Raw genomic sequence first — 22,182 nt, forward strand, 5'->3', positions numbered from 1 at the left:
GATTTGGGAGAATGGGACAGACTTGAAGAAAAACCCTGAGAGAGAGAGAGAAGCGTAGTGACAAACAGACCCCAGGAAAGAGGTCCAAGAGTAGGGATTCTCGAGTTTTGAGAAAGAACATGTTCTTGGTGCTACTAAAAGATGGAGCGCCGCAGGAAGAGATTGATGGAATTGAGACACGAGAAATGTATCAGTTGTATAAAAAGCGAGGGCTTGAGGGCAAAGAGCGGTACAAACAAGTGAAACGGCAAGATGTAACTAAGTGGGTTGGGGATACTTCCCCTTCCACGCGGTTGAAGAGGAGACAGATGAGAGATCCATGGGGATGCCTTTACCATATCAGCCGACCTATGCTGATTTGTGGAAAGTGGCGAGTGCGATGTTGGAGACAGAGGCCCTCATTACGACCCTGGCGGAGTGGGTTTACGCCAGCGATATTCGCGGCGGACCCGTCCGCCCTACTACGAGTTCCCGTAGCGCCATGGAGCGCTTTCCGCCTGGTTTTTCCGGGCGGAGAAATCCATGGCGCTACGGGACCTTGTTGTTAATTACGCCACCGTATTTTACGGTGGCGTAATTAACGCCTTCCCCACTCCCATTATACCCTATGGGGCAAAAATGGGAATGGGGAAGGGTAAAATGGGGAATGGGGATTTACCGCCCCGCCAAGGACGGAATGGGGCGGTAAATCCGCCAACCCCCATGGCGCTATCGGCAGCTTTCCGCCGTGCTCCATGGTGCATTTTGCACCACGATTTCCGCCAGGGTCGTAATGAGGGCCAGAGTCCAAATACATGCATTCAAAATACGAACAGGATTGTGGTCAAACTCTGGTAGCGTCTGCCCGGATTAAGGTAGATCGACAGCCTCAAGTGAATGTGAAACTTTTCTGGCAATCAGGGAATACGGAAGAGGTTTGGGCTTTGATAGATACCAGGGCGGAGGCCTTATTGATTTGGCAGACATTTTACCATTGCTGGACTGGGAGAAAAAGAAATCCCAGCAGCTCAAACGAAAGTTGACATTAAAATTGGTTATTTGAAAAGGAAAAAATATGTTAATCGTCCCCATACCCAAATATATTATTGGCTTTGGTATATTGGAAGGATTGACTTTAAGACTAGGGAGTAAGACTTATTAGTTTGGGGTGAGTGCATTAACATGTACCCTTTCATTGTGGGAAAATTGAAAATGCCCCCAGTGCAGGTTCCTTTAGCCAGGAAACATGTGTCAATGAAACAATATAGCATTCCTAGAGGGCATAACGAAATATCAGATACGATCAAGGGAAATGTTGAAGCAGGCATGTTGCATCCTGTGACTACGGCTTGGAGCAATCTGGTCTGGCAAGTTAAGAAACCAGATGGAAGTTACAGAATGGCTGTGGAATACCGCAAGTTGAATAAGTACACTCCTCCGTTAATGCCCGCCATCCCAGACGCTGTTTCCCTGATTTAGAAAGTACAAACATTTGAAGGGACCTGGTATGCAGTGATAGATTTGGCAAATGCATTTTTCACTGTGCCCATTGCAGAAGAGTGTCAAGAGCAGTTTGCATTTTCGTGGAATGGACGGCAGTATATGTTTCAATGTTTGCCTATGGGATACGTGCACAGTCTGACTATTTGTCACCGGTGGGTGGCAGAGCATTTAGATAAAATACTCTGTAAACCTGATGTACAGATTTCGCACTATATTGATGACATTTTGATACAAGGAAAGAATGAGCAAAGTGTGCGGATGCACCTAGAAGTGATCATCGCAGTACTGAGAAAGGAAGGATGGGAAATTAATGAGACTAAAATTCAGGGTCCAGCAGAGACCGTACTTTTTCTGGGAATTCAGTGACATAATGGGCATCGTGAGATGGTGGGTGCAAAAGCTAAACAAAATATTCTTGAATTTACTAAACCCATGAATAAGAAACAAGCTCAGCAGTTCATTGGGTTGTTTGGGTTTTGGAGACAGCATATACCACTTTCGGGACAGATTTTGGCACCCCTTTATAAAGTGACACAAAAGAATTTGACTTTGAATGGGGTGATGAGCAAGAGAAAGCATTTCAGCTAGTGAACGATACAATTCAGAGAGTGCTTGATTTATGGCCATCGAGGGCAGGGGAAGTTGAATTAAATGTGTCTGTACATGAGAATTAAGCCAATTGGAGTTTGTGGCAAAAATAGGACGGGAAATGTGTGCCTATAGGATTTTGAAGTCGTAAATTACCAGAAGCTAGTGACAGATACACTCCATTTGAGAAGCAACTATTGGCATGCTATTGGGCTCTTGTGGATACTGAGCAAATGATAGTGGGTCAAGATGTCTTGATCCGACCAGAAATTCCGATCATGCAATGGGTACTGAGCTCTCCTACAACACATTGAATAGGACATGCTCAAGAGGCCTACATCATTAAATGGAAATGGTACATTCAAGATCGTGCCAAATCAGGGAAGGGTGGAATTGTGAAATTACACAAGCAAGTTGCTGCTGTACCACCCGTAGACTTTGTATCACAGGAAGTAACAGAGATCTGTGAGTCTCCTGTGAGATGGGGAGTACCACATGGGGAATTGACGAGTAAACAAACTGAACATGCTTGATTCACCGATGGTTCAGCAGATATGTAGGGACTGAGTGATACAGAAAAGCAGTGTCATATAACCCTAAAACAAAGTGAATTCTGACAACATATGGAAAGGGAAAGAGCAGTCAGTTTGCGGGACTGTATGCAGTTTATCAGGCATTAAAGCAAGAAGCATCTGGTCAATGTCATGTGTGCACAGACCCATGGTTCGTGGCCAATGGACTAGCTGTTTGGCTGCCGACATGGCAGAAGAATGTGTGGAAGATTCATACAAAAGAAGCATGGGGAAAAGAACTGTGGCAAGATATTGCAGAAATGTTGGTGCACAGTGAAGTGACTGTGTATCATGAAGACACGCATTGTACGACAGATTCATTGGAACGCTAGTTCAATTCTGTTGCAGATGAACATGCCAAAATGTCATTTGTGGGCATGAGGGATGAAGTAAATGATCTGGAAAGGCTTGCAAAGTGGGTGTACCAAAAGAGTGGTCATCTTGGAAAGAAAGCTACTATCAGGTGGGCAGCAGATCGAGGAATTAGTGTTCCTTTGGAGATAGCGAAAACTGTGATTTTGCAGTGTCCAATGTGTCAGCATCAGAAACATAGATCTATTCCACATGTAATTCAGGGCACATTGAAATGAGGTAAATTACCAGGGCAATATGGCAGATCGATTATATTGGTCGCATGCCAATTAGCAAAGGATGTCAGTATGCGTGTACTATTGTCGACACGTATTCAGGATACTTGAGGGTGTTACCATGCAAAAGAGCTACGCAATTGAACACCATTAAATTGTTAGATCAAGTAGCAGTGTACTATGGTGTACCTTTACAGATTCAGAGTGACAATGAATCACATTTTAAAGTTAAATTGATTCAAGAGTATTGTGGAGGAAGGGCGTTGAGTGGATATTTCACGGCCATTATCATCCCAAGGCTTCGGGATTGATTGAGAGAATGAAGAGATTGTTGAAAGAACAATTGTGAAAACTGGAGACGGCAATTTAAAAGGGTGTCGTGAATGCATTTTTGATGGGGTAAAAATTTGGAATAACAGGCCAATTACCAATAACGAGACGCCATTGAGGCTTATGTTGATGCCAGCTTTGCAAATGAAACCAAACATTGCAGTTGAAACTTTGCTGTATAGGGAGATATTGCCTGGGGCTTTAGCTCTTTATCGAGCAACACCAGAATCAGCAGGGATAGATTTGCATGCTAATGAAGAGATCAGACTGGAACCTAGAGGTATTAATGTTATTGATACCGGGATTGGAGTACAAATTCCATCAAAACATATGGAATTAAATCCACATAGATCTGGGTTAGCATTGAAAGGGATCCATCGTTTGGGAGGTATTGTTGTTGCCAATTACCAAGGACAGATCAAGGTGATCCTGATCAATAGTGGAGAAAAAACATTGATGATTCACAAAGGCAGCAGAGTAGCTCAGATTATCATTTTATCTTTGAAGATGTCAATGGTGAAAAAAGGAGAGCTGCCCACTGTGATAACAACACGTGGGGATAGAGGCTTTGGCTCATCAGACAAAATGGTTCCGGGAGCAAAATTTTGGGTTGAGAAACCTAGTGGCCTGCTGGTTCCGGCAGATGTGATTGCAGCAGGGGAGGATCAGGTTGTTCTAGTCATGGAACCAGGGAAGAGGAAGTGGATTCATATTCCCGTTGACAAATGTTATCTACGTGAATGATGTACAACTCTGATATCCTGTTTTTTCTGAATTTCTTTTTGTGGAGTCCCTGTGTGCGGTTGGTGCGATTGTGGGTTTGTGTGGAGTCCGCTCGGGAGGGTCTGGGGACATGGAAGGAATAGTGGCAAATGTCTTCATTGTGCACCCACGTACAGCAAAGTGGATGATGACTGAGGGCTTTGATGTTGCAACATTGCCAAAGACCACTGCAGCAGCAGAATACCATGATTTTTCGAGGAGACGTCATGGACATGGACGTGATGCTTTGCCTTCCACTACGATGGCTGTTTCTATTCTGCAACAAGGTTCTTTTCTTGACTCACAATCTGAGAACATGTGGGCTTTTCTTTCCCGTTGAGTGCTGAACATCTCGCACTTTGTTTGTCTGATGTTCATGACGCTTCGAATTTGATTGCCACTTGTCTTGTGGCGGTGCCGACTGTGGAAAATTTTTGGAGTACTGCATAATGATTCCTTATTTGGGTACTCGGATGTGAGGAATTCTTTTCCCGTGTGCGAGAACTGTAGGTTTTGTTCTGAAACGGATCGCACATGGAGAAATGTGAGCCGTGTTGTCACCTGGGACGCTGCTCCAGCTGATGTCTACTATATGATGACTTGTGATCCTCAGCACATTGTCAAATGCCAGCAATTCGATTTGACTAATGGGAAAAGTAGAACTGGCCTTGAAAAGCATTTGTGTGCACAATGTGATAGCGCATGTGCTAATGTTTCTAATATGATAATGTGTAATTTTACTGTGATTTCTGCCAGCCATCTTCGACATGTGATTCTTCCGACAGGTTGACTATTTTCCTGTGGGAACATTTCTTACACCTACATTCCTGCTAACATTTCTGGTAGTCCTTGTGCTTTAATGCGGCTCAGTTTTATGATGTTTCCTCTGCAGCCTCCGATTCATCGAGCTAAACGTTATTCTACTGTTCATGTTAAGCTTTCACCGGTATGTGATTCTAATGTGCACTTGTTATCTGAACCTGAAGTTTTGGCATTTGCATTTTCTTTGGTGGTTCCAGGGGGCTTGGCGGCTGGTGGTTATAAGTCTTTAATTAGGTGGGTGCGTTTAGTGGTTAAGGGTCTTAATGAGACCTCTCAAGCTTTGACGGGACAGCAGACATTTTAGAAAAGCTATCCTGCAGAACAGAGCTGCTGTAGATTATTTGTTTTTGAAACATAATTTAGGTTGCAATGCTGTGGAAGGGATGTGCTGTTTTGATTTGAATGATCATTCCCATTCTATTGAGAAGCATATTAGTAATTTGAATGATTTGATTTCTCAAATTACTCAAGATTAGAATGGGAGCTGGTGCGATCATGTGTTTTTATGGATTCCTGATGCAATACTTTATGTTTTTGTTTGCATTTGTATGGTTATTTTGATTTTGGTTGCTTGTTGTTGTTATATTTCATGTACTCCCAATTTGTTAGGAATGTTTAGTTGGTTTCCGAAACTCTCATTTGTTTCATTCGGATATGGTAGCTGAATGTCCAAAGGGTGAATTGGAGTGCGTGAGCGAAAATTAGCAAAAACATGGCGCCGGTAAGCGGCCATTTTGGACATTCATTTCCAAACTGCAATGAAAGTCTACATTTACCGCGAGCCCAGTTAGAAGGCTGACATGTACTTTTGCAGTGTCTGCAATATTTTAGTGTGAAGTAGATGAGCTTAAGGCGTAAGATAGTTTTGCATTGCTCGTTTAAGGACGAGCCGAGAGGGGAGGCAGAGATGTGCATGTGCACTGATAAGGGGGGCTGGGAATGAGAGCATGAGAGACGAGTTGGGTTTTTGCCACTGTCTGGATTTTTCCACTCTTGCCTCTAATACTTGCTGTCTGTCCTTCGGCCGGGGGCATTCGGTAACTTATGGGAAGGTAGCGGGAGGATAGCTCAGGGGCAACGTGCTCGCCTTGGAAGCAAGACGACACAGAGCCACACAGGTTCGATCCCTGTGTCCGCGCTTAAGCACATTATAAACATAACCTATCATATCATCAAGGTGGGGTCTCTCATCACATAAGAAGAGAAGTAGAATCTGCCAAGGTAGTTGTAACCCCGGGAAGGTAGTCTTGCTGAGAGGGAGGAGGCTCTGCTCCAGACCCTGTTAGTTGATGTGATCTTTTGGTCTACCTTGCCAGTGATGTATTCTTACCTATCTATCTATCTATCTATCTATCTATCTATCTATCTATCTATCTATCTAGCTATATGTAATTAGTTGCATTTATGTAAGTTTTTATGTATGCTTATGGAGTATGAATAAAGGGCTGGTAAAGAGCCAATTATATTCTAACTGAGGGTCTAGGTGTGTATTATTGCCTTCCTGAGTCCAAGAACATTCATTCCGTGTAAGCGGGTAAGTACTTCTGAGGTTTTTACACATATCTGGAAAGCAGAACACCTTCTAGACGAAGGAGGAGTGGTAATATGAAGGAGGATTACAGCCCGGGTTGACCTTAGTAGTAGGAGACATGAAACAGCCACACTGGCATTAAGACAAAAATCATTAGTAGAGCAGAGCACCATGCCTGAATAGCAGGCACACAGGAATGAGCGAGGAAGAGGAGGAGGCGGAGGAGGGAAGCTTGAAGGAGAGCTGCATGTCATCCGCATAACACTGGAAGTTACGAGACCAGGTGCAGATCAAGTGGGCTAGAGGAGCCAGGTAGAGGTTGAACAGCCAAGGTGAGAGGATAGATCCCTGAGGGACTCCGCATGTGGAGAGTGAGATAGTGGAGAAAAAAGGGCCCAGCTGAATGTGGGAAGGTCAGACCCAGAGGAACAAGGTTAACTAGTCCAGAGCCAGGTCCGTGATGTCAAGGGTATCACAGAGCCGATTTATCAGGGTAGCATGATTGACCGTATCAAAGGCGGAGGAAAGGTCAAGAAGGATGAGAATTGAGGGAGAGCTGGAATCAAGATTAGAAAGCAGGTCTTCAAAGGTGTTCAGGAGGGCAGTTTCCATGCCTCTGGCAGCTCTGAAGTCAGACTGGTGGTTGAGGAGACAACCATCAGAATCAGTGTGGAGGATAAGCTAGAAGATGGCCAGCTTCTCCAAGCATTTGCACAGGAAGGAGGTAATGGAGATAGGGCGGTAGTTTGCCAGGCAGGACGGGTCGGCAGAACACTTTTTGAGGAGATGTTGCACAAGAGAGTGAGGAGAAGGATCCAGAGGCAAAGGAGTGGATGCAGATATCGGCCAAGGCTGAAGCAAGGGAGACAATGTTGGCCTTGATAGTTCTCTGGAGGAGCAGGGGAGCACCTGTTTGGAAGAGACATTCATAGAGTGGACTTGTCTAGAAAGCTCATAAGGTGCTATCGGCGAAAAAGAGGAGAGAAGAGAGGAGAGGTGGACCAAGGGAGGCCTGAGAGGGGGTGAGGAAGAAGGGTGAGGAGAGTGAGGACAATATGTCCTGAGTTTTAGAGTTGAAGTGAAAGGCCAGAGAAGTGCTGAGTGTCAAGGAAGGTGGAGAAGAAGTGAAGACTGCAGTAGGGTTGGCAAGTTCCTTGCAGATTTTCAGCCATGTGGCTAGTGGCTGCAGAGATGCAGGCTTGGATATATGGCCTCTTCTTTGAGTAGATGGAGTGTCCGTCTTGCCTTTGGAGCAAGTGGCAGGCCATTTTGTCAGAGGATGTGCTTGAGGCCTGTCACTTCTGCTCAGCCGCTCTGCACTTGCGTTTCAGAGCGGCCAGGTCAGAGTCATATCAGGAGTTGCACTTGGAGGCAGGTTTCATGCGAATCATCATGACAGTGGCAAGGATGTCAACATTGTTGGTGATGGAGAGTTGAAGGTTATTAAGAGCTGTGCCAGAGTGAGAGTCAGTGGTAGGAGTAGGAGAGTGTCATAAAGACACAAAGCTTACCCTCACAGGCGCGTCTGCACTCTGCTCTTTATGGGAAATGAGCTGGGAGTGGCGCGCAGCGGCTCTGTTTGCCTCCATTGTTGCTCCAATGGCCACGCCATCCCTGGGGGTTGCCATGGCACTTGGGAGACTCTGCAGTGCGTCTGCCTCTGCTTAGGTCCACAAGGATCACAGGGGCAGTCACATGACCTATCAGAGTCACGTGACACATGCAACCAGAAAGTGGCCATTTATTTTCTGTATAAAAGAAGACAGCACCGGCATAACAGGGCTTCTCAGCAATTTTGTTAGCAGCATTTTGTTTCCTGTGTTTCTGTTGATCTGGTTTTTGACTTCCCTGTCATTTTGGACCCATGCTCTTTCTTCATTGGCTTGCCCCTGGAGTCTCCTAAAGGATAGGCAAACAGTTTTTTCTTCTTTTTTGACAATTTATTGTTTTGGATTATATCTGGATACTTCTTTTTTTTCCTGGATCAAGTGATATTGGACTTTGGTTGTTCTCTGCACCCTCTTTTCCTAGAACATTGACTTTTGAACGCTTGCTGGAATCTCCTCTATGTCTGCGCCCTATAGTGGTATCCTTTTTTCCATCTAAAGCTGGTTTTACCAGCTTCGGAATACCATTTATGTGCACTGACTCCTGGCAACATTAGGTAGGTGGGGTTCACTGGGGATACCTTGTCAAATCACTTTCAGAGGTGACTTGTGTGGTTTTGTAGTAATACTGTTGTTTCCCTTTCAGCCACAGAGGACATGGTGTAATCGTTTCCTGTTTCACCTTTGATCCTAATGATTGGCTTGGGTTTTTTCTCTCTCTATGACTGGTAGTTGGGAACACAGGTATAAGTTCACCTGGGCCTCTGAGCCACGACAGAGGGGGGTGTAAAGGTGGCGGCAAAAGCAGCAACTGACACTCGCTTCATAGGTCGAATGGCGGAGAAGAGGGCTGGCAGTGCGGATGGGGCCTTAGCCGGGTGACCCAGGAGGAACAGGTGAGATGGAAGGAGAGCATGATCAGACCAGGAGAGAGGAGTAATGAGAGGGTTGGAGATGGGGATGTCTGAATCCAAGGTGTGTCCGGTTGCGTGCGTTGGACCAGAGGGAAGAATGGTGAGGGAAAGAGAGTAAACGAGATTTTGAAAGAGCCCAGAGGCCGTATCAGGGGAGTCAAGATGAATATTGAAGTCTCAGAGGAGGAGAAGCTTGGAGGAGGAAGAGGCACGGAGAGAAGAGGTGAGATCAGCCCATTCAGAGAGAGACCTGGCCAGGGGGCCTGTAGGTGGTGGCCAGAGTCAAAGAGGGGAAAAAGCCTAGGTTTTTAAATGCAGCAGCAAATGCAAGAACACACAGATTCAACTTTCAGAGAAAAGAGGGAAAAAGCACAGTTTTTTAAATGCAGCAACAAATGCAAGAACACTAAGATGCGACTTTCCAAGAAAAGAGGGAAAAAGCCTAGTTTTTTAATGCACCAGCAATGTAAGGATCCACAGATCCGACTTTCCTAGAAAAGAGGGGAAAGCCTAGTTGTGAAATTCAGCAGCAAGAGCAAGAACATACAGATTCGACTTTCCTAGAGAAGAGGGGAAAACCCACAGGCTAATTATGACAATTCACTAATGCCAGATAAGGATAACATACAACTACCAACTGCAGCAGACTTCAGAATTAGATAATAGGAGTGAAGAGAGAGGAGGGACAATTAAATAGGGAGCAGTAATGGCTGCTCCCCCTGCCTGCACCTTTCTTACCTTGTCAGTCACTGCTGGTTGACGGCTGCGCTGCATGCTCCCACGGTGAACACCAGTGAACGCCCTCTGGAGCTGTAACTGTGGGAGCTGCCCTTTGCCTCAAGGCCTTTAGCCGCTGGGGGCTGTAACCGGCAGTGGTACTGGTCTGCTGGGATCACATAAGTGGGGTAGCGCACCTATTCAGGGGCCTGGGGAGAGGTGGGAGGAGAGAGTGAACAGGAGGGTGGAGGAACAGGTAGGGATCAGGCAGGAAAAGGCTGCGATACAGCGTGAGCATAACGAGGACAACAAACCAAGGCACAAGCTTTTAAATTAAATTATTGTGGATGGGAGTGCAAGAATGAATCCACTCACCAAGGCTCCTGCAGATGAAGAAATTAACTGTGCTGAGCACAGGCAAAGGTTGCATACACAGAGGTGTATGAGGCAAGGGCAGCATGCACAATCGGGTCTGGGAAGGGGTGGGAGGAGGGAGGGAGCAGGAGGGTGGAGGAACAGGTAGGGATCAGGCAAAAAAAAGGCTGCAATGCAGCGGGAGCATAAAGTGTACAAAAAAACAAGGGAAACGTTTTCAAATTATTGTAGGATTGCAAGAATGAATCCACTCACCAAGGCGCCTGCAAACCATGGTCCATCTTTTGAAGGGAGGGGTCAAGTGGAGGTGTGGCAACTTTTAAACAGAGGTTGTGATACAATTTAAAAGAAGCTTATTCTAAGCTCCATGCTTGGCTTATCCCATAAAAATAAAGGATTCTTCCTGTAAACAGGATTTTCCTATACATGTTTAACTGCATCTTAAATCAGAAGCATGACCAGGTGAAGTGATAAAGTGAACTCTTATGCAAGCAAAACTATCACTCAAGGATATCAAATATAATGAATGAGAGAAATACTTCCTGACAAAGGTAAGGGCATTGAAAAATACCATACGTTGATCTACAAGGAACATATAATAGTTGAGACTACCGATGAGTCTCTGCAATATTTTCAGAGTGACCGAATATGAACTGGGAATGGTATTCAGGTATTTTACAGAGGATTTTTTATTTGAGGCATTTTTTACCTAAAAATGTTTACCGAAAAATAAAGAGAATTAAAAAACCTATATATATATATATTGGTGAACAAGCACTGTGTAGAGCACGAAACACGTCCATAAAGGACTGTTCTCTGGATGTACTGCCTCTGTTGTTGGGTCAATGATGGTTTTTTTTTAAACATATAACTTTTTTGCATTTAATAAACTTGTAAGTTCTTCCACTTCAAGTTTCTGGCTCATTTCTTTATTGAACGGGACCCTTTGGCTTTTGTCCATGGCTTGGAGTGCAGGTCAAACTGTCCATGTCTATGGCGGTTTTCCTATTTTTTATATTTGTCATATATATCACTGACAAAAAGCATTGTTAAAGGAACGTTATGGTTGAGTTGGCCAACTAAAAAACTAGCCTAAATCAACGTTACGGCTAAAGTGCCCTGCTAAAAACCTATGAAATTCACTAACAAAAATGTTGCATTTAAAAGAAATCCATTAGTAAAATGCCACCATGAAAATACATGTCGGTATTAAATCATGTAGTATATTAAGGCAGAAAAGGAAAGCACAACAGAAATGTGATTTCTGCTTTGTGCCACTTTTGTGCCTTCAAATTAAATAAATAAGACTCACCATTGCAACATTCCATTCTTATTTTGTAATCGCCACTATATTTCTGGCTCTTTCAGATGTTGAATTGCATTCAAATTAGAAGACCAAGTATTCGGCAAGAGCCGAATACCAAGAAACTATTCGGCCGGAGCCGAATAGCCATTTTTCAGCCGGAATTTGGCCGAATACTTACTCGAAGCCGAAGTTGGGGACACCCCTACACATAACATCAGAGTTCATTGTAGCACGTGAACTTTGACCATATGAAATCACAGCAAATGGCCTCAGTCGGCATATGGGCTTCAAGAGATCACAGTAGCCAAGTGCCTGGGGTGCTCCATCCCATATCCTGTGAGCCATCATGATAAAGAAAAGTACCAAATGAGTGACGTGTACATACTCTCACCAGTGTCCTCCTTAGGGCACCACAATGTTCTCTTGAAACATATGAATAACAGCAATGTAATCAACCATTCACTTCCGAATTTTACAAGTGCATGAAACCTGGTAAACAATGTATGATATCACGACACATATACTACTTCTGTACGAATGAAGCATTTTAATAGGTCTCGGTAAAAAAAAAAAAAATGTCCGTGAGTAAAGACGAGCAAGTAAGCTAAGTGATAATAGTGTACTCAGTAGGTAAGTGCAGTAACTTTTTAAATTGTACACTATACCTTGACATCAATCAGAAAACACAAGTGTACCTGGTGTTACAAACTGTAATGTTACATTGAAATAAGTATGCAGCAGAAAAATGGGACCACACTATGAGCAGACATACAATACAAGGTTCCAAAATCAGGGGAGCTGCTACCAATGTAGATGCTACTCGTATCAGACAACGGCCTGCCTAGGTTGACACCAAACAGTTAGCCTGTGCCACATTTCACTCCCACACCAGCTTCTGCCAAACAAGCACATCTATGTCAATTTGGGGCAATGTGTAATAAAACATTATAACATATGTACATGACAGTTTAAGTGTAAGGGGTGTTCAATAATAAACACAATAAGGTGTTCCCTTCTTTTATGGAAGCAACATTTGCAGAGCCGCATTCACTACCTCCTTCTTGCCCACTGTTACCTCCTCGTCACTAGTGAATGCTGGCTACACAGGAGCTGCTCCTGCTTCTCCAATCTTTCTTTCAAGGCCTGTGATACTTATTGCGTACTACAGTATAGCCCATAGTGGACCTACTAATTGCAAAACCTCCACATTTAAGTATCTAGGAATCAGAGGAGGGGAGAGTAACAATGAGACAAAGTACAGGCATGGAACAGTGGCAATTTACCACAGAGTACCCCCTGTGAAAGGTGCATTAGAGATCAACATAGTACATCACTCAGTTTCCTACACAGGCAATGTGATCTCACAAGGAACAGATACACTATTGGGGGTTTGTGTAAGGTGCATACAGGCTCAAATAACACATCACTGACTTTCCTACACAGTCACTGTCACTGCACAAGCTACACATACACTGGTGGGAATCTGTGCAAAGTGAATTAGCCACTTCAGTAAAATATCACTCAGTTGCCTACACAATCCGGCACACTGCACACAGTACACAAACACTGCGAGGGGCCTGCAAATATTCATGAGCAGTGTGTTACAAAAGCATGTGGCAGGCCTGGGTAGGCAGGGGTAAAACACTGTCTTAAAACCATTTCTATAAGTAAATGGGTGTATTTCACTTTTGACAATGGTGAAATTGCCAAATGTGCTGTGCTACAGTGCGTCTGCAACTACCAGCAACCATTTCACTGTGGCTGAGTACAAACAGCTGTGGTGACAATTATGAAGTCCCTTCCTGTCACCCACACCCGCAGCAGCGACAGTCCCTATGGTCCCAATGGCATAGGTAGCTTGCGCAAAAAGGGAGTATATGCAAGTGTGTGCACTGAAGGATGGCAACGCCCTTGTACAGATAAAGGTGACACATTACTTCTTCCCTCTGCAGTGTCTTCTTTGCAGCACAACCACATTGTGTAGGCGTAAAAATTTGCACACGGTTCCACCAATAATATTGAAGAGCTCTCCATGTCACAGTATTAGTTGTTTACAACAGGCCTCTGCGTCCACACCACGGCCACAAACATACTTGCGCAATCCCTGTGGCTGTACAATCCCATTTGCATATGCGCCACCCTGAACGTCCCCGGATGTGTCTTTCAAGCTGCATGACGACAACAGGGCCAACGTGAGAAGCCGAACACACCGATGGTGCGCGGCAGAATGTCCGACAGTGGCAAAGCATAGGGTTCAGCAATGGCACAGTATTTATTGGAAAGGGCAGGCTTACAAACACATCCCTATGGCCCATTGCACATGCATGCATGTTTGCGAACAATGTACAGCTGCTTTCCGAGTGACAAATGTGCACAACAATCCACCCAAAAGACACATTGTAGAAATGCTGTGTACTGTGTTTGTGCCTTTTCTGAGCAGCGGAGTATGGCACATAAGTTTGCCCTGCAACTAATAGTTCACCACTTCTGCTCACCTACAGTGCGTCTGCAACTACTACCAGCCATGTCACTGTGCTTAAGTACGCACACTAGTGGCAACAATTATGAACGGGACTTGGTGGCACCCACACCGCAGCACTGATAGGCCCCATTGTGGCAGTGTCATTGGTAACTTCCAGAAAAAGGGAGTATATGCATGTGCGTGTACCCAAGCACGGTGTCATGGCCACTGGTCAAGGGCCATTCACTTTACATCCTGCAGGGTCCCAATGGACCCAGTCTTTGCACCTCTGGCACCAAGCTCATTTCAAAGTGTGCTCTGCACACAGTATGCTTAGGGCACATGCACCCAGGCTGGGCGGGGACATACAAATGCATGGAAGGCACGTGCTGAAGACAGGAGGAGTGGCAAGGTGGGGCCACAGGGCGGGGCAAAAAGGGAGTGGCTGGGGCAGGCTATATAAGCCAGCCCCACCCGCATGTTGGCGCTTTGCGTTAGTCTGCTGGAGCAGTGTGACGCTTACCGCCGTCTACAGATTCTTACCTGTTCAGCACGAGCATCTTGGTCTAGGGATTCCATCCAGCATTTTACCTGAATCAGCCATGCCATCGCTGTAAGCTTTGCTATCCGCTCCTGACTCTGCAGCTCTGAGCGCATCTTACCTGAGGTCAGCCACACCATCGCTGGAAACTCTGCTACTAGCTTCCAACTCTGAAGCGGTCACACGCCTCTGACCTGTCTCCTCGAATCCATTGCGGGCGGCGCCTTGCATCCTTACCACTCACGAACCCCCGTCAACACGAAGTCATCCTCAGGCGCAGCATCCTCACGGATCCTCTCATCTGGCAGCCGGCAGGAGTTCGTGAACCGCTTCCATCAAACACCGAATGGCAGCACCTGAAAAGAAGACAGAGAGTACAAGGTTAGCAATTGCATGAACTTTAACAACGCTAGGCCGCGCAACTCACAAACTTTGCGCATCATTCGGAAAGTCGACTTACCACCTGTAGGTTTTCCAGATTGCTCCCTCTTCCATCACCACGCTTTCGTGGGCCATCTTCAAACCTGAGGAAAGAAAGGACTTTATAAGTTACGGGCAATAATCATTGTTAAGAAATACCACAAAGGATACAGACAATAATCACTGTTGTAAACACCTACCTTCAAGGCGGAATTGGTCGCAGCTGGTCTGGACCTCCATGCTAAGGACCAGTGACGCAACTAGGTCCATCCACAGCACCCCTGCTGAGAGAAAGCAGGATGGAGAGCTCATATTTACATTAAAACAGGTGAGCTTGCATGGGCAAACTCTTGCTCACATCATTCTGGCACGAAAGGGTCGAGGGGGATCACGACACCGCCACACCATTCTCACTACCTATCATCTTCCCTCAGGGGCAGTATCAGCATCCCACAGCAGCTGGGGAAGAGTGTCGATCCAAGGGAGCCAAGTCCTGGGAGGGCTCCAACCGTGCCCCAACGTCCCCGCAGAGACCAGGTGAGCGTAACACACGGCGACGGCCTTCTTGACATGAAGCACAAACATTCCTTCTTCCCTTTCCATTCTGCTCTGTACATCACAGCGTCATTCCGTAGTGGTCAAAAGTTGGCCACGCTTCTACCAATCACTATGAAGAGCTCTCCATTTCACAGTATTACTTCTGAACAACAGGGCTCTGCGTACACACCACAGACACGAACGCTGTTCCGCAATCCCTTTGGCTATACAGTCCCATTTCCATGACCGCCATCCTCAAAGTCCCCGGGTGTGGCTTTGGAACTGTGTGCGGCCATGTGGCAATAACTTCCAACCAGGTTACGGGAAGGTCGCTGTAGGAGGTGCCTCTCAAGAAAGGAATTTATTTTATTTTTTTGCAAGTTTCCTGCAAAACACGTTTCCTTTTGGATAGTATTTGCTTTTCTGTTTTCTTGTGCGTACAGTCTTATAGTAAATTCTTCACTGCTTCTTGTAGATGGGCAAACAATACAGCATTAGCAGTAGGTGACAAAGAAATGCCATTTTCTTGAAAAAACTCCTCATTCCCACAACTAATGAGGTCATTGTTGCAGAAGAACATTTCAGCACCGTACACAAAAGTATTCATGCTCTTGTTAACCAGACACCTTCCTACGTTGGGCTCAGAACAACATCCATGAGCACTCTGCCATACTCTACGTGGAGTGATAGATGAGAAAAGCACCTTCGCAGTAGGAAATAGCGACTTCACTAGATTTACCAACCTCCTCAGTCGACGAAACAAACCTTCACAACGCACGTAACCCATATGCATACTGCCGTAGTGGACAACAACAACATCTGCTGTAACAAAAGTGACCAAGTCTTTCAAAAGTGCATGCATGTCGGTAGCACTGCGCTGGTACACTGCGTTCCACAATGTGCCCATTCCTTCCAATCCAAAATTGCCAGCCAGGTTTCTTTGCAGGGCATACTTGTGCAGATCTATGATGAAGGCATCTCCGAAAGTCCACACAATGCATTTTTTCATGTCAGCCATCCTCACTACGCACTGTACAATATACAACATTATCACCGCCCCTTCCTGTGAAGCACACTCACAGTACCTCACTGGCTAATCCCGACATTCCCATGGCCATTGGCCAGCATGTTGAGAAAGGCAGATTGTGGCACGTGCGGTGCTCAAAAGACAACGAGGGCTGCACCCCAGTAAAGCAGAAGCAGTCTATCTTCCCTTTCCACTACTTTCTCTCCGCCGCTACCTCATTGGATACAACTACATAGGCACAGGCGATTCCACCAATGCCATGCAAGAGCAACATCCAGGAGCACTGTCCCATTCTCCTCGTGGTTGTATAGATGTGAAAAGCACCTTCGCAGTGGGAAAAACACACTTCTGTACATTTGCACAGCGCCTCAGTCGACAAAACCAACTTTCGCAACCCACGTAACCCATATGCATGCCACCGTAGTGGATGACGACATCTGCTATACCAAAAGTGGCCACGTTTTTGGCAAAGTGCATGCATATCAGCAAAAGGGCACTTGAGCACAGCGTTGCATAATGCATCCACTCATTCCAAGTGGACATTGTGAGTAAGGTTTCTTTTGAGGGTGTACTTGTGCAGATCTATCACGAAGGCATCACCGAAAGTCCACACAATGCCTGTCGCAATGTGAGCCATCCTCACTAGGCACTGTACAATATACAACATTTTCAATTCCCCTTCCTGTGAACCACACCCACAGTACATCATTGGGTAATCCCTACAGTCCCATGGCTATTGGGCAGCATGGTGAGAAGGGCAGATTGTGGCACGTGCAGTGCTCAAAAGACCGCGAGGACCGCATGTTATGCTCATCTGGTCTCTGTGGAGGCGTTGGGGCACGGTTGCAGCCCTGCCGGGGGTGAGGTCGCTCGGGTCCGACTTCGCCCTCTGCGCTTATGTGGTGCCTGGTGGTAATAGCTGATGCTGCTCGGAACTGCTCCTGTTGATTCGTTTTGGTGAGCAATCCGTCCTGCTTCTTCTGGCAGGGGCGCTTGCATGATCTGGACCGAGTTCCTTCACTGGTCCCTTGCACGTGGTAGTCCAATCCTGCTGCGACTAAGCCACTATACTTCGGGTAAGTGTTTCTGTTTGCCTTTGTCTTTCCTCGTCTTTTTTTGTTGTATTGTAAAATTTGTTGTCCTGTATTGCTGTCCATTCCATGTTTGATGTTTGCTCTTTGCAGGTGATGTTGCCGGCCTGGCAGAAGCTGCAGAGCTCGAGGTGACAGCCGGAGGGAATGAGGAATGAAGCTGCAGTTGTACAGTAGCTGGTAAATTGTTAATTAGGGGGCACGCAGGGTTCAAATGTGGTGCGGCCCTGGACGGATGTTCTAACCTTGTCTTACTTCTTCTTCACAGGGTCCGAGTTCGTGGATGCGGAGCGCGGTGCTGCGGCGTCGGGATCATGATCACTGGATGTCAGGAGATGAGTCTGCAGATGAGGCGATGAAGCACTGGTTTCCTGGAAGTGAGTATGCAGGAGATCGCCTGGTTTTAAAGGTAAGTAAACTGGTCCAAGCGGCGGTGAGTGTCACGTTGTATATGAGTGCACAGTAACGCGAAGCACCGACCTTAAGGATGGAGCAGCTTATATAGCTGAGCTTCTGAAGAAACGCCCACCAGGTTCAGCCTGCCTGCCACACCCTGCCACACTCGATGAGTCAGCACATGAAGACCAGGGCTAGGGAGCCACACCTGATGAGTCAGCACATGAGGATGTTCTCTGGAATAAATGTTACAGCTCCTGGAAAGTTCTTGTAAAATACAAGCACTCCTTTACTGAAATAAAGTAAAAGCACTCCTGCACTGAAATAACGTGTTCCTGCTCACATATCTATATGAGCCTGGCGCCAAAGGCACCAGGACTGAGTCCAGCCAGGGCCCCTGTGTTTATGGGTCCCAAAGGGACATAAGTGACTCAAGTGACCCATTGCCCCCATCACTAGATGGTGTGTTTTTTGTGTTCTGGGGCCTGTGGCCATGAGACCACACCCTAGTAAAGTGGGAGCAGTGAATCTTCTCTTTCCACTACCTTTTCTCTGCCACTACCTCATTGGATAAAAGTAAATAGGCACATACAATTCCGCCAATGCCATCTAAGACGTTTGCATCCAACACTGTTTGTTGTACACAACACTTCATAGGTACTGTAACAAAATCAGCCTGCTACTGCACTGTCACTGCACACCATGTACATTACAAATTTAACTGCAAAATTGCACGATTACTGAATCCACATTCATCCACATGAGTACCCACCACCACAAAATTGAGGTACGAAAACCTTTACAGCAATATGTTTATTACTGTGCTCCAAGTGCCTCTGCGCACAATATGTGCCACATGGCCGCCGTAACGTTCTGTACAAGCATACCTCTTTCTTTCCTTCCCTTACCCTCAAGTGTCACTTTAGTAACATGTGCGTTGAACCTTGTTAGCTATCCATATCATACCTTGAATTAGCCCAACCAGATATCTGTGCTTTCCTGCCCACAATGCCACAAAATGGTTTCCTCAGTACCCCATCGCCCACAACTATCGTCCAAAGTATGCTACCAACAACACCATGCCATGTATGGTTCCAAGGAACTACACCTGCACCAAACATCATTATCTACACTACTGTACTTATTTGTAGGCTGCACAACTGCAATAGTCTCTGTTCAAATCTACCACCTTGTACTATCCACCCTCTATGATGCATGCACAATAGGAGCGCGTGACTTCGGATGGTATCTGTCCTGCGCTCAAATATCGCACATAGCTCCCAGTTGCTACAAGACCCTTTCTGGCATTTTAGTACCCTCAGTGGCCGCTAGGCCAGCACCACACAGAACACACCCTAGCACAACCCATGTTTCACTCCTCCTATCATGTCTGCTACACTCCCCATCTGCAATGGGCCCTGGCAACTTTCACCGTGGCCCCATCTGCACATGCATGGCTCCATGACGTTGTGTTGCCTGTGGGAAACGATGCATGAGTGGCTGTGTACATTGTCCATATTCCACCTTTCTGCTGCTGATCACTTCCACGTTACAACTTTCTCATGCTTATAGCTTCCTTTCAAGAGCCAATGGGCCTCATTACGAGTCCGGCGGTAACCACGGCGGTAAAACCGCCTGGTTACCGCCGGACTCGTATTACCATTCCGCCTCCGTGATTCCCGGAATTAACGGGGCATTACAACCCCGGTTTTCTGGGAATCACGGAGGCGGAATGGTGTTAATCCCCATTCCCATTGAGTCCTATGGGACTCGTTGGGAATGGGGATCATGGAAACACCGGCAGCATCTCGTAATGTTGCTGGTGTTTCCTCGTCCGCCTGCAGGCGGGCAGTGTTAAACCCGCCAGGTCAGACCTGGCAGGAACATCACTTCCCGCCTGCAGGAGTTGTGATCGCCCGGCATGGAAACAACGGTGGGGGCGGGTTTACCGCCACCATTGTTTCCATACCGGGCGATTTGTAATGAGGCCCAATGTCTTCAAATGGTTCGTCAAGCAAGGCTCTTACAAGGCTCTACCCATAGCAAACGCAATTGCAGCAACCTGCCACCCTATTGTTCTACGGGGGCTATGCAGAGCACCACATGGAAATGTACGCATAGCACCTCACTTGTGCTGTTCAACCAAGTGTTTGATGTCCCCTGCAACCGTTCTGTGCATCTCAATTGCTTCAAATGCATGCCGAGTGACAACTGCATGGCTACATTATGTTGTGCAGCCTGTGATGAAGGCCTAGCCTGCTGGGCACATGGCATAAGGCCTAAGGCCTTTGACCATGCACCTACCAGTCTAAGCCTTGGCCACACCCACCACACCTTAACACAGCCATGCAGGCCACCATGTACACATGTGCCCAAATAACATAAGCAACATAGCCTCCACCACTTCCACCCAACCACTGCACCGCAATGCAGGCATACATACACACTGCTGCTCACTGCAACATCTCCACCCACACACATCTACAACTGTACGTGCTTCCACCAATCACCACTGCCATGCAACCACACACAAACCAACAATGCGCCACCTACTTTCAACCAATAGACATAACTTTTCAGGCATTTGTCACACTTTTCTCTCCTCTGGCTGCAACCTTGCATCAATGGGAATACAGACTTACCTCTCACAGCACACCATAGTGGACCCTATCTTTAAATGCTACCGTCTTGTGCAATAGACTCCCCTTTTCGGATTGTGCCTCCCACCACTCTTCCCATAAACACATTGCCCCTGCAGCTGCCATGCTATACCTAAGTCTCCCTGCAATCTGCACACTTTCCTACTCAGGTAGCTGCCCATTTCCATAAAGTATGCCAATACCACTGGCACACCACCCTCCTCTTCTCATAACATTTCTCACACAAAGCAACTCTGACTCGCGCCTCCTTTCCATCTGTTCTTTCACTCACCTAATGCTGTACACTATGTTCTTAAGGCCCTTTCACCACCAAATTGTCCTCCTAAACAACATGACGCCATCATAGCAAACTTTTCTGACACATACCGTCACCGCACACAGCAGTACAATCACTATTTCTCCTGCGCAGCCACCGCTACAATGGGACGCCGGAGCTCAGCCACATATAACTACTAATTTCAGTGTGCACAATCCCACGTACAAGAGGCCCAGCCACCCATACTATGGGCCTCATTACGACTTTATAAGGGCATGGCTGCCTCCAAAATCGGGTCCGGGTTCCCTGAATGGGGAATTACCGGGCCATTCTGAGTTTGGAGGGCCCGGTAATTCCTCCTTTAGGGAACCCGGGCCCGGACCTTTCCCATTCCCATTTGAGCCCCCATAGGGCTCAATGGGAATGGGTGCGGGAGCTAACAACGGGCCGATTACGAAAAAAAACAGACGTCCACATCGGGTCCCGCGAGGGGACCTCATAATAGTACGGAATGCATTTAACGGCACCGGCACCATTACCGGAGCCGTTAAACGCATTCCGCACAGGTCATAATGAGGCCCTATCTCTTCATACCTTCCCACACACACCACAGCCATATCCTCTGATACACCCTGGCAGCGATTCACAATAAATGTCATGCACTGAAAGGGCCCCTAGGGGACCCTCGCATATGGAAACAAGGCACAATCACCACACACAAACTGATACGACAGACACGAGGTTGTATTCCCAAAAGCTAGGGTTTATTGCAAAGCAAATAGTCTCAGTTGGCCAACTGGGTCTCACGCCCCGGTGTTTCCAGACCCCGGAGGACGCAAGAGAGTGAGAATCGTACAACAGTTACATATATACAAAGCAAGCATCTTACAATCAGTGGTGACACATTCAATACCACCCATAATGTATTTCCTTTGAATTGGGTTCGATGATTGACAATTGTGATGATTATGACACCTTCAGACATTTATTTAGCAACAGTTTACAATTTCATGAGCCTACAGACACAATTCTTTGTTTTAAGAACACACTGCTTCTGTTCTCTGCAAGCAAGCTGCGTGCAGGGGAGAGACACATTCCAGGCCTCGCTATCTCCTAGTTTCTATTCGTGTACTGGGGGTCAACTCGCTCTCCAGGGCTCTACAGGGCTTAAGGGAGGGGGGCCGTAAAGGAGAGCATAAT

The sequence above is a fragment of the Ambystoma mexicanum genome, chromosome 7q (genome assembly GCF_040938575.1).
Source record: "Ambystoma mexicanum isolate Mex_15411 chromosome 7q, UKY_AmexF1_1, whole genome shotgun sequence".
Classification (NCBI taxonomy): Eukaryota; Metazoa; Chordata; class Amphibia; order Caudata; family Ambystomatidae; genus Ambystoma; species Ambystoma mexicanum.